Source organism: Aegilops tauschii, chromosome 2 (assembly GCF_002575655.3).
Source record: "Aegilops tauschii subsp. strangulata cultivar AL8/78 chromosome 2, Aet v6.0, whole genome shotgun sequence".
Lineage (NCBI taxonomy): Eukaryota > Viridiplantae > Streptophyta > Magnoliopsida > Poales > Poaceae > Aegilops > Aegilops tauschii.
The window spans coordinates 192906246-192920924 of NC_053036.3; positions in this window are offsets into that span (position 1 = coordinate 192906246).

Consider the following 14679-nt stretch of genomic DNA (forward strand, 5'->3'; position numbering starts at 1 on the left):
GTAGTTGGTTAGTGCGTATAGGCCAGTGGCCAGACTCAGATCAAATACCAAGATCTCGTTAAGCGTGGTATTTTAAAGTAACCGCGGACGCCGACCAGGGCCAGGCCCACCTCTCACCTAGGTGGTCTCAACCTGGCCTGTCACTCGGCCATAAAGTAACAGTTGGGGGCTGTCGGGAACCCAGGCCCACCTCTACCGGGATGGAGCCACCTGTCCTTTCAGCCCCCCACATCGGAATCACTTGCGGGTACTCTACGAGCCGACCCGACTTTAGTCACCACATGTATCATATAATATGTATGTAAGTATATACCCGCGATCACCTCCCGAGTGGTCACGGCCTAGTAGTATAGCATGGCAGACGGACAAGAATGTAGGGCCACTAATGGAATACTAGCATCCTATACTAAGCATTTAGGATTGCAGGTAAGGGTAACAACTATAGCAACAATGACAGGCTATGCAACAGAATAGGATTAACCGAAAGCAGTAACATGCTACACTACTCTAATGCAAGCAGTAGAGAGAAGGAACAGGCGATATCTGGTGATCAAGGGGGGGCTTGCCTGGAAGCTCAGCCGAGAAGGAGGGCTCGTCAACACCGTAGTCGTACTGGGTAGTAGCGGCGACGGTCTCAGTGTCAGCGAGAGAATAGGGGGAAGAAACAATAAATATAATGCAAACATAAGCATGACAATGAGTAGTGCATGACATGACAAATGAGCGGTGCTAGGTGTGCCCTAACGTGGTAGTAGGTGATACCGGCGAAGGGGGGAAACATGCGGGAAAGTATTCCCGGTGTTTCGCGTTTTCGGTCAGATGGACCAGAGGGGGAAAGTTGCATGTTCTCTATGCTAGGGACGTGTGGCTGACAAACGGACTGCGTATTCGGATTCTTCTCGTCGTTCTGAGCAACTTTCATGTACAAAGTATTTTCATCCGAGTTACGGACTATTTTCCAAGATTTTCTAAAGTTTTAAGTATTTTTTGAAATTACTGAAATTCTGCTAAGTCCTCAGTTTTAAACATCATTTAGCTACTTTCCAGAGGCTATAACTAGTGTTCTATTCATCCTATGAATTGGTGCCTTATACCAATATTGATCACTTTCATGTGATCTACAAGATGGTAGCAATTGCATCTTTGTTAGATCCCTGTAACTTGTTTACTTTCTACTCCAAATTTGCTATGGCAGTATATCGGTTTTTAGTTCTTCTAGTTAATAGAACATAGGCTTTTTTCATTTTCATAGGAATTAATCCAGGCAACTTTTGGATTTGGTCCAATTGATAGAATTGAACCTTGTCAAGTGTACTACCCGCACATATTTATTTTAGCTATGTTAAGCTTTTTTTAGTTGCTGTTTTGAGGCTGTTCAGGGGGCTAACCAGTGCAGTTTCAGAAAAGCTAGCTGCTGCTACTAGTAGCAACAGCATTACAGCAAGTAGCGGCGCTTGGGGCACCGATGCAGCAGGATCGGTGGGCTGCGGCTAGGCACGCGGGCGAGCGAGGCGCCCGCGCGGGGCGAGCGCGGGAGCAACGGGCGGCGTGGGGGCGCGGCGACCACACGCGAGGGCGGACGCGCGGAGGTGCAGCCGAGACGGGCTGCAGGCGGCAGGGAGGCAGTAGCAGCTGGAGGTAGCAACACAGTTGGGGGCGGCAGCTTCAGTAGAAGTAGTAGTGCGTAGACAGCAGCAACAGTACAGAGTAGAAGACGAGCGCGGAGCTTGCGGGTGCAGCAAGCGCGCGACGGTGGATGCGGTCAGGGGCCGGGAGTGGGCATGCGCGGATGCGTGCATCGAGGCGTAGGGGATGAGCGAGGCGGTGGCCGAAGCGACGGCAAGGGTGCATCCAGGGCTAGAGGGCGCGGCAAGGCGAGTGGATGGCCTCGTCGGCCTCCTGTCAGTGCCAGGAGCACACCGGGAACACTGGGTCGGGCAGAGGAGCACGGGGTGCTCGACCCCCGTTGGCCATGGCGGACGGCGGAGTTCGGTGCTCGCGGACGCCGGTGATACGGCATGAATCCGTGGGGGAAGCACAGGGGAAAAGGAAGAGGGGCTCACAGTGAGCCTGTAGTTGTGCTAGCGTGGGCTCGGGGGAGTCCTGGTGGAGCGAGACGGTGGCGGATTCGTTGATGGCGTCGCGGTGGTTGGAGGTGGAAGACGACGTCGATTCCTGCGATCTAGGGGCTTCCGGATCCCACTGGTGGACGTAGTCGAAGGAGTTCACATCAGCGAAGCTCGCGGACGAGGTGGTTGGGTGGGGGGAGCTTGGTGGGCCCGTGGATGTCGGAGGCCATGGCGATGTAGGTTCGACCAAGGGTTGTGGGGACGAAAGCGGCACAGTGGAGGGGGAAAAGGAGAGCTAGGGTTCGTCAACGCGTCGAGGGGGATCTTATAGACCGTCGAGGAGCCATAGATGCACGACGCGTGGACGATCAGTCCATGGATGCACGAGCAACGGCCAGCACTCCCGTGATGAACAGGGGTTGAAGATGGGGAGCTCGTCGGCTGGGCCTGGTGGCCTGGATGCCTGGTTGGGCCGAATGGCCCAGGGGAAAGGGTGTTTGGTTTTTCTTGTCTTTTTTTGTTAATCTTCTTTTTACTTATTTTTCCTTTACTGTTTTCTATTTATTTTAGCCTCCAAAGGATTTTTGTTAACTATGAAACTTTGCACATAATTCCTACTCAACACTATAAGGTTGCATAAAAAGTGTTGGTGAACGTTGTAATTTCAAAAAAAAAATCCTACGCACACGCAAGATCATGGTGATGCATAGCAACGAGAGGGGAGAGTGTTGTCCACGTACCCTCGTAGACCGACAGCGGAAGCGTTATCACAACGCGGTTGATGTAGTCGTACGTCTTCACGATCCGACCGATCAAGTACCGAACGTACGGCACCTCCAAGTTCTACACACGTTCAGCTCGATGACGTCCCTCGAACTCCGATCCAGCCGAGTGTTGAGGGAGAGTTTCGTCAACACGACGGCGTGGTGACGATGATGATGTTCCACCGACGCAGGGCTTCGCCTAAGCTCCGCGACGGTATTATCGAGGTGTAATATGGTGGAGGGGGGCACCGCACACGGCTAAAATATCGAATATCAAGTGTGTCTAGAGGTGCCCCCCTACCCCCGTATATAAAGGAGCAAGGGGGAGGCCGGCTGCCCTTGGCACGCCAAAGAGAGGGGGGAGTCCTCCTCCTAGTAGGAGTAGGACTCCCCTTTCCTAGTCCTACTAGGAAAAGAAGGGGGGAAGGAAAGAGAGGGAGAGGGAGAGGGAAAGGGAAAGGGGGCTGCGCCCCCCTCTCCTAGTCCAACTAGGACTCCTCCTGGGAGGGGGCGCGCCACCTCCTGGCTGCTGCCCTCTCTCTCCCCTCAAGGCCCACTAAGGCCCAATACTTCCCCGGGGGGTTCCGGTAACCCTCCGGCACTCCGGTTTAATCCGAAACTTCTCCGGAACACTTCCGGTGTCCGAATATAGTCGTCCAATATATCAATCTTTATGTCTCGACCATTTCGAGACTCCTCGTCATGTCCGTGATCACATCCGGGACTCCGAACAACCTTCGGTACATCAAAACATATAAACTCATAATATAACTGCCATCGTAACTTTAAGCGTGCGGACCTTTTGGGTTCGAGAACTATGTAGACATGACCGAGACACCTCTCCGGTCAATAACCAATAGCGGGATCTGGATGCCCATATTGGCTCCCACACATTCTACGACGATCTTTATCGGTCAGACCGCATAACAACATACGTTGTTCCCTTTGTCATCGGTATGTTACTTGCCCGAGATTCGATCGTCGATATCTCGATACCTAGTTCAATCTCGTTACCGGCAAGTCTCTTTACTCGTTCCGTAATACATCATCCCGCAACTAACTCATTAGTCACAATGCTTGCAAGGCTTATAGTGATGTGCATTACCGAGTGGGCCCAGAGATACCTCTCCGACAATCGGAGTGACAAATCCTAATCTCGAAATACGCCAACCCAACAAGTACCTTTGGAGACACCTGTAGAGCATGTTTATAATCACCCAGTTACGTTGTGACGTTTGGTAGCACACAAAGTGTTCCTCCGGTAAACGGGAGTTGCATAATCTCATAGTCATAGGAACATGTATAAGTCATGAAGAAAGCAATAGCAACATACTAAACGATCGGGTGCTAAGCTAACGGAATGGGTCAAGTCAATCACGTCATTCTCCTAATGAGGTGATCCCGTTAATCAAATGACAACTCATGTCGATGGCTAGGAAACATAACCATCTTTGATTAACGAGCTAGTCAAGTAGAGGCATACTAGTGACACTCTGTTTGTCTATGTATTCACACATGTATTATGTTTCCGGTTAATACAATTCTAGCATGAATAATAAACATTTATCATGATATAAGGAAATATATAATACTTTATTTATGCCTCTAGGGCATATTTCCTTCAGTCTCCCACTTGCACATAGTAATGATCCTTACACCCATGGAGTCTTGGTGCTGATCATGTTTTGCTTGTGGAAGAGGCTTAGTCAACGGGTCTGCAACATTCAGATCCGTATGTATCTTGCAAATTTCTATGTCTCCCACCTGGACTAAATCCCGGATAGAATTGAAGCGTCTTCTGATGTGCTTGGTTTTCTTGTGAAATCTGAATTCCTTTGCTAAGGCAATTGCACCAGTATTGTCACAAAAGATTTTCATTGGTCCCGATGTACTAGGTATGACACCTAGATCGGATATGAACTCCTTCATCCAGACTCCTTCATTTGCTGCTTCCGAAGTAGCTATGTATTCCGCTTCACACGTAGATCCCGCCACGACACTTTGCTTAGAACTGCACCAACTGACAGCTCCACTGTTCAATGTAAATACGTATCCGGTTTGCGATTTCGAATCGTCCGGATCAGTGTCAAAGCTTGCATCAACGTAACCCCTTACGATGAGCTCTTTGTCACCTCCATAAACGAGAAACATATCCTTAGTCCTTTTCAGGTATTTCAGGATGTTCTTGACCGCTGTCCAGTGATCCACTCCTGGATTACTTTGGTACCTCCCTGCTAAACTTATAGCAAGGGACACATCAGGTCTGGTACACAGCATTGCATACATGATAGAGCCTATGGCTGAAGCATAGGGAACATCTTTCATCTTCTCTCTATCTTCTGCAGTGGTCGGGCATTGAGTCTTACTCAATCTCACACCTTGTAGTACAGGCAAGAACCCTTTCTTTGCTTGATCCATTTTGAACTTCTTCAAAACTTTGTCAAGGTATGTGCTTTGTGAAAGTCCAATTAAGCGTCTTGATCTATCTCTATAGATCTTTATGCCTAATATATATGCAGCTTCACCGAGGTCTTTCATTGAAAAACTCTTATTCAAGTATCCCTTTATGCTATCCAGAAATTCTATACCATTTCCAATCAGTAATATGTCATCCACATATAATATCAGAAATGCTATCGAGCTCCCACTCATTTTCTTGTAAATACATGCTTCTCCAAAAGTCTATATAAAACCAAATGCTTTGATCACACTATCAAAGCGTTTATTCCAACTCCGAGAGGCTTGCACCAGTCCATAAATGGATCGCTGGAGCTTGCACACTTTGTTAGCTCCCTTTGGATCGACAAAACCTTCCGGTTGCATCATATACAACTCTTCTTCCAGAAATCCATTCAGGAATGCAGTTTTGACATCCATTTGCCAAATTTCATAATCATAAAATGCGGCAATTGCTAACATGATTCGGACAGACTTAAGCATCGCTACGGGTGAGAAGGTCTCATCGTAGTCAATCCCTTGAACTTGTCGAAAACCTTTCGCAACAAGTCAAGCTTTATAGACAGTAACATTACCATCAGCGTCAGTCTTCTTCTTGAAGATCCATTTATTTTCAATGGCTTGCCAACTATCGGGCAAGTCAACCAAAGTCCATACTTTGTTCTCATACATGGATCCCATCTCGGATTTCATGGCTTCAAGCCATTTTGCGGAATCTGGGCTCACCATCGCTTCTTCATAGTTCGTAGGTTCGTCATGGTCTAGTAACATGACCTCCAGAACAGGATTACCATACCACTCTGGTGCGGATCTTGATCTAGTTGACCTACGAGGTTCAGTAATAACTTGATCTGAAGTTTCATGATCATTATCATTAACTTCCTCACTACTTGGTGTAGGTGTCGCGGAAACTGATTTCTGCGATGATCTACTTTCCAATAAGGGAGCAGGTACAGTTACCTCATCAAGTTCTACTTTCCTCCCACTCACATCTTTCGAGAGAAACTCCTTCTCTAGAAAGGATCCATTCCTAGCAACGAATATCTTGCCTTCGGATCTGTGATAGAAGGTATACCCAGCAGTCTCTTTTGGGTATCCTATGAAGACACATTTCTTTGATTTAGGTTCGAACTTATCAGGTTGAAGTTTCTTCACATAAGCATCGCAACCCCAAACTTTAAGATACGACAACTTTGGTTTCTTGCCAAACCATAGTTCATAAGGCGTCGTCTCAACGGATTTCGATGGTGTCCTATTTAGAGTGAATGCAGCTGTCTCTAAAGCATAACCCCAAAACGATGGCGGTAAATCAGTAAGAGACATCATAGATCGCACCATATCTAATAAAGTACGATTACGACGTTCGGACACACCATTACGCTGTGGTGTTCCGGGTGGCGTGAGTTGCGAAACTATTCCGCATTGTTTCAAATGTAGACCAAACTCGTAACTCAAATATTCTCCTCCACGGTCAGATCGTAGGAATTTTATTTTCTTGTTACGATGATTTTCAACTTCACTCTGAAATTCTTTGAACTTTTCAAATGTTTCAGACTTATGTTTCATTAAGTAGATATACCCATATCTGCTCAAATCATCTGTGAAGGTGAGAAAATAACGATATCCGCCACGAGCCTCAATATTCATCGGACCACATACATCTGTATGTATGATTTCCAACAAATCTGTTGCTCTCTCCATAGTTCCGGAGAACGGTGTTTTGGTCATCTTGCCCATGAGGCACGGTTCGCAAGTACCAAGTGATTCAAAATCAAGTGATTCCATAATTCCATTAGTATGGAGTTTCTTCATGCACTTTACACCGATATGACCTAAACGGCAGTGCCACAAATAAGTTGCACTGTCATTATTAACTCTGCATCTTTTGGCTTCGACATTATGAATATGTGTATCACTACTATCGAGATTCATTAAAAATAGACCACCCTTCAAGGGTGCATGACCATAAAAGATATTATTCATATAAATAGAACAACCATTATTCTCTGATTTAAATGAATAACCGTCTCGCATTAAACAAGATCCAGATATAATGTTCATGCTCAACGCTGGCACCAAATAACAATTATTTAGGTCTAAAACTAATCCCGAAGGTAGATGTAGAGGTAGCGTGCTGACGGCGATCACATCGACTTTGGAACCATTTCCCACGCGCATCGTCACCTCGTCCTTAGCCAATCTTCGCTTAATCCGTAGCCCCTGTTTCGAGTTGCAAATATTAGCAACAGAACCAGTATCAAATACCCAGGTGCTACTGCGAGTATTAGTAAGGTACACATCAATAACATGTATATCACATATACCTTTCTTAACCTTGCCATCCTTCTTATCCGCCAAATACTTGGGGCAGTTCCGCTTCCAGTGACCAGTCTGCTTACAGTAGAAGCACTCAGTTTCAGGCTTAGGTCCAGATTTGGATTTCTTCTCCTGAACAGCAACTTGCTTGCTGTTCTTCTTGAAGTTCCCTTTCTTCTTCCCTTTGCCCTTTTTCTTGAAACTAGTGGTTTTATTGACCATCAACACTTGATGCTCCTTTTTGATTTCTACCTCCGCTGCCTTTAGCATTGCGAAGAGCTCGGGAATTGTCTTATCCATCCCTTGCATGTTATAGTTCATCACGAAGCTCTTGTAGCTTGGTGGCAGTGATTGAAGAATTCTGTCAATGACGCAATCATCCGGAAGTTGAACTCCCAGTTGAATCAAGTGATTATTATACCCAGACATTCTGAGTATATGCTCACTGACAGAACTATTCTCTTCCATCTTGCAGCTATAGAACTTATTGGAGACTTCATATCTCTCAATCCGGGCATTTGCTTGAAATATTAACTTCAACTCCTGGAACATCTCATATGCTCCATGACGATCAAAACGTCGTTGAAGTCCCGGTTCTAAGCCGTAAAGCATGGCACACTGAACTATTGAGTAGTCATCAGCTTTGCTCTGCCAGACGTTCATAACTTCTGGCGTAGCTCTTGCAGGAGGCCTGGCACCTAGCGGTGCTTCCAGGACGTAATTCTTCTGTGCAGCAATGAGGATAATCCTCAAGTTACGGACCCAGTCCGTGTAATTGCTACCATCATCTTTCAACTTAGCTTTCTCAAGGAACGCATTAAAATTCAACGGAACAACAGCACGGGCCATTTATCTACAATTAACATAGACAAGCAAGATACCATCAGGTACTAAGTTCATGATAAATTTTAAGTTCAATTAATCATATTACTTAAGAACTCCCACTTAGATAGACATCCCTCTAATCATCTAAGTGATTACGTGATCCAAAGCAACTAAACCATGTCCGATTAACACGTGAGATGGAGTAGTTTCAATGGTGAACATCACTATGTTGATCATATCTACTATATGACTCACGCTCGACCTTTCGGTCTCTGTGTTCCGAGGCCATATCTGTATATGCTAGGCTCGTCAAGTTTAACCTGAGTATTCCGTGTGTGCAACTATTTTGCACCCGTTGTATTTGAACGTAGAGCCTATCACACCTGATTAACACGTGGTGTCTCAGCACGAAGAACTTTCGCAACAGTGCATACTCAGGGAGAACACTTTTATCTTGAAATTTTAGTGAGAGATCATCTTATAATGCTACTGTCAATCAAAGCAAGATAAGATGCATAAAGGATTAACATCACATGCAATCAATATAAGTGATATGATATGGCCATCATCATCTTGTGCTTGTGATCTCCATCTCCGAAGCACCGTGCTTGTGATCTCCATCTACGAAGCACCGTCATGATCACCATCGTCACCGGCGCGACACCTTGATCTCCATCGTAGTATCGTTGTCGTCTCGCCAACTAATTGCTTTTATGACTATCGCTACTGCTTAGTGATAAAGTAAAACTATTACATGGTGATTGCATCTCATACAATAAAGCGACAACCATATGGCTCCTGCCAGTTGCCGATAACTCGGTTACAAAACATGATCATCTCATACAACAAATTATATCACATCATGTCTTGACCATATCACATCACAACATGCCCTGCAAAAACAAGTTAGACGTCCTCTACTTTGTTGTTGCAAGTTTTACGTGGCTGCTACGGGCTTAGCAAGAACCGTTCTTACCTACGCATCAAAACCAAAACGATAGTTTGTCAAGTTGGTGCTGTTTTAACCTTCGCAAGGACCGGGCGTAGCCACACTCGGTTCAACTAAAGTGAGAGAGACAGACACCCGCCAGTCACCTTTAAGCAACGAGTGCTCCGAACGGTGAAACCAGTCTCGCGTAAGCGTACGCGTAATGTCGGTCCGGGCCGCTTCATCTCACAATACCGCTGAACCAAAGTATGACATGCTGGTAAGCAGTATGACTTATATTGCCCACAACTCACTTGTGTTCTACTCGTGCATAGCATCAACGCATAAAACCAGGCTCGGATATCACTGTTGGTGAACGTGGTAATTTCAAAAAAAAATTCCTACGCACACGCAAGATCATGGTGATGCATAGCAACGAGAGGGGAGAGTGTTGTCCACGTACCCTCATAGACCGACAGCGGAAGCGTTATCACAACGCGGTTGATGTAGTCGTACGTCTTCACGATCCGACCGATCAAGTACCGAACGTACGGCACCTCCAAGTTCTACACACGTTCAGCTCGATGACGTCCCTCGAACTCCGGTCTAGCCGAGTGTTGAGGGAGAGTTTCGTCAGCACGACGGCATGGTGACGATGATGATGTTCCACCGACGCAGGGCTTCGCCTAAGCTCCGCGACGGTATTATCGAGGTGTAATATGGTGGAGGGGGGCACCGCACACGGCTAAAATATCGAATATCAAGTGTGTCTAGAGGTGCCCCCCTGCCCCCGTATATAAAGGAGCAAGGGGGAGGCCGGCTGCCCTTGGCGCACCAAAGAGAGGGGGGAGTCCTCCTCCTAGTAGGAGTAGGACTCCCCTTTCCTAGTCCTACTAGGAAAAGAAGGGGGGAAGGAAAGAGAGGGAGAGGGAGAGGGAAAGGGGGCTGCGCCACCCTCTCCTAGTCCAACTAGGACTCCTCCTAGGAGGGGGCGCGCCACCTCCTGGCTGCTGCCCTCTCTCTCCCCTCAAGGCCCACTAAGGCCCAATACTTCCCCGGGGGGTTCCGTTAACCCTCCGGCACTCCGGTTTAATCCGAAACTTCTCCGGAACACTTCCGGTGTCCGAATATAGTCGTCCAATATATCAATCTTTATGTCTCGACCATTTCGAGACTCCTCGTCATGTCCATGATCACATCCGGGACTCCGAACAACCTTCGGTACATCAAAACATATAAACTCATAATATAACTGCCATCATAACTTTAAGCGTGCGGACCCTTTGGGTTCAAGAACTATGTAGACATGACCGAGACACCTCTCCGGTCAATAACCAATAGCGGGACCTGGATGCCCATATTGGCTCCCACATATTCTACGAAGATCTTTATCGGTCAGACCGCATAACAACATACGTTGTTCCCTTTGTCATTGGTATGTTACTTGCCCGAGATTCGATCGTCGGTATCTCGATACCTAGTTCAATCTCGTTACCGGCAAGTCTCTTTACTCGTTCCGTAATACATCATCCCGCAACTAACTCATTAGTCACAATGCTTGCAAGGCTTATAGTGATGTGCATTACCGAGTGGGCCCAGAGATACCTCTCCGACAATCGGAGTGACAAATCCTAATCTCGAAATACGCCAACCCAACAAGTACCTTTGGAGACACCTGTAGAGCACCTTTATAATCACCCAGTTACGTTGTGACGTTTGGTAGCACACAAAGTGTTCCTCCGGTAAACGGGAGTTGCATAATCTCATAGTCATAGGAACATGTATAAGTCATGAAGAAAGCAATAGCAACATACTAAATGATTGGGTGCTAAGCTAACGGAATGGGTCAAGTCAATCACGTCATTCTCCTAATGAGGTGATCCCGTTAATCAAATGACAACTCATGTCTATGGCTAGGAAACATAACCATCTTTGATTAACGAGCTAGTCAAGTAGAGGCATACTAGTGACACTCTGTTTGTCTATGTATTCACACATGTATTATGTTTCCGGTTAATACAATTCTAGCATGAATAATAAACATTTATCATGATATAAGGAAATATATAATACTTTATTATTGCCTCTAGGGCATATTTCCTTCAAAAAGTTTGAGGCCAATTGGAACTGTTCAAATTTACAGCCGAATTAAAATGCTTTTATTTAATCTTGTTGTTCCACTAAATTAATTCCATGGGCAAATTGGGAACCCAAATGAGGTTGGTTCCAACATGTTCATTACTTAGTGATTATTTGCCGCCCATCGAACATTTTTATTTGATAGTTTGAAGAAATAATAATTTGGCTTGTTATTTGAAATTTGAATTTGACTCGGTTTTGGACTAACGCGAGATTAATCAACAGTGACAACGGTGACTTGGCATCATTAGTTTGTGATTACTGTAGGCTAATTATCCGGGCGTCACATAGAGAGAAAATGAAAGTCATTCCCTATGCTTCGGCCATAGGTTCTATCATGTATGCAATGCTGTGTACCAGACCTGATGTGTGCATTGTTATTAATTTAGCAGGGAGGTACCAACGTAATCCAGGAGTGGATCACTGGACAGCGGTCAAGAACATCCTGAAATACCTGAAAAGGACTAAGGATATGTTTCTCGTTTATGGAGGTGATAAAGAGCTCGTCGTAAATGGTTACATCGATGCAAGCTTTGACACTGATCCGGATGAGTCTAAGTCACAAACCGGATACGTATTTATATTGAATGGTGGAGTTGTCAGTTGGTGCAGTTCTAAACAGAGCGTCGTGGCGAAATCTACGTGTGAAGCGGAGTACATAGCTGCTTCGGAAGCAGCAAATGAAGGAGTCTGGATGAAGGAGTTCATATCCGATCTAGGTGTCATACCTAGTGCATCGGGTCCAATGAAAATATTTTGTGACAATACTGGTGCAATTGCCTTGCCAAAGGAATCCAGATTTCACAAGAGAACCAAGCACATCAAGAGACGCTGCAATTCCATCCGTGATCAAGTCAAGGAGGGAGACATAGAGATTTGCAAGATACATACGGATTTGAATGTTGCAGACCCGTTGACTAAGCCTCTCTCACGACCAAAACATGATCAGCACCAAGACTCCATGGGTGTTAGAATAATTACTATGTAATCTAGATTACTGACTCTAGTGCAAGTGGGAGACTGAAGGAAATATGCCCTAGAGGAAATAATAAAGTTTTTATTTATATTTCCTTATATCATGATAAATGTTTATTATTCATGCTAGAATTGTATTAACCAGAAACTTAGTACATGTGTGAATACATGACAAATAGAGTGTACCTAGTATGCCTCTATTAGGCTAGCTCGTTAATCAAAGATGGTTAAGTTTCCTAGCCATAGACATGTGTTGTCATTTGATGAACGGGATCACATCATTAGAGAATGATGTGATGGTCAAGACACATCCGTTAGCTTAGCACTATGATCATTTAGTTTATTGCTATTGCTTTCTTCATGACTTATACATCTTCCTATGACTATGAGATTATGCAACTCCCGAATGTTGGAGGAACACTTAGTGTGCTATCAAACTTCACAACGTAACTGGGTGATTATAAATATGCTCTATAGGTGTCTCCGATGGTGTTTGTTGAGTTGGCATAGATCGAGATTAGGATTTGTCACTCCGATTGTCGGAGAGGTATCTCTGGGCCCTCTCGGTAATGCACATCACTATAAGCCTTGCAAGCAATGTGACTAATGAGTTAGTTGCGGGATGATGCATTACGGTACGAGTAAAGAGACTTGCCAGTAACAAGATTGAACTAGTTATGGTGATAACGACGGTTGAATCTCGGGCAAGTAACATACCGATGACAAAGGGAACAATGTATGTTGTTATGCGGTTTGACCGATAAAGATCTTCGTAGAATATGTAGGAGCCAATATGAGCATCGAGGTTCCGCTATTGGTTATTGACCAGAGATGTGTCTCAGTCATGTCTACATAGTTCTCGAACCCGTAGGGTCCACACGCTTAACGTTCGACGACGATTCGTATTTATGAGTTTATGTGATTTGATGACCGAAGGTTGTTCGGAGCCCCGGATGAGATCACGGACGTGACGAGGAGTCTCGAAATGGTCGAGACATAAATATTGATATACTAGAAGGTTATATTCGGACACCGGAATGGTTCCGAAGTGTATCGGGTATTTTTTGGAGTACCGGGGGGTTACCGGAACCCCCCCGGGGGGTTAATGGGCCTTCATGGGCTCTAGTGGAAGAGAGGAGGCAGCAGCCAGGTGGAGGCGCGCGCCCCCCAAGCTCAAACCGAATTGGACTAGGGGTTGGGGGCGGCCCCCCTGAGGGAGTCCTGGATTAGGGGGTACTCGGACAGCCGGACTATATACTTTGGCCGGACCGTTGGACTATGAAGATACAAGATTGAAGACTTCGTCAGTGTCCGGGTGGGACTCTCCTTTGCGTGGAAGGCAAGCTTGGCAATTCGGATATGTAGATCTCCTCCCTTGTAACCGACTCTGTGTAACCCTAGCCCCTTCCGGTGTCTATATAAACCGGAGGGTTTTAGTCCGTAGGACAACAACAATCATAATCATAGGCTAGCTTCTAGGGTTTAGCCTCTACGATCTCGTGGTAGATCAACTCTTGTAATACTCATATCATCAAGATCAATCAAGCAGGAAGTAGGGTATTACCTCCATCGAGAGGGCCCGAACCTGGGTAAACATTGTGTCTCTCGCCTCCTGTTACCATCCGCCTTAGACGCACAGTTCGGGACCCCCTACCCGAGATCCGCCGGTTTTGACACCGACATTGGTGCTTTCATTGACAGTTCCACTGTGCCGTCACCATAAGGCTTGGTGGCTCATTCGATCATCGGCAACGATGCGATCCAGGGTGAGGTTTTTCTCCCCGGACAGATCTTCGTATTCGGCAGCTTCGCACTGCGGGCCAACTCGCTTGGCCATCTGGAGCAGATCGAGAGCTACGCCCCTGGCCGTCAGGTCATGTTTGGAAGCTTAAACTATACTGCTGACGTCCGCGGAGACTTGATCTCCGACAGATTCGAGCCCATGTCAGGTGCGCCGCACAGTCACTTCGAGCACGACTTGGCTCTGCTGTCGGACGGTGTTCGGGAGATCACACCTGTGCCTACTCCGGTCCTGAATCTGGAGCAGATCATGCCATCCGAGGACGGGTGGATGGACCCCGCCACGGAGGTCGCACACTCAGCGGCGTTAGAGCCGAATACTGACTTCACCTCTTATGAGACCTGTGTTGCCGAACCCTTGGATTCGCCCCCGGCCACGGGCTCCGAACCGCTTGCGTCCGTGCCT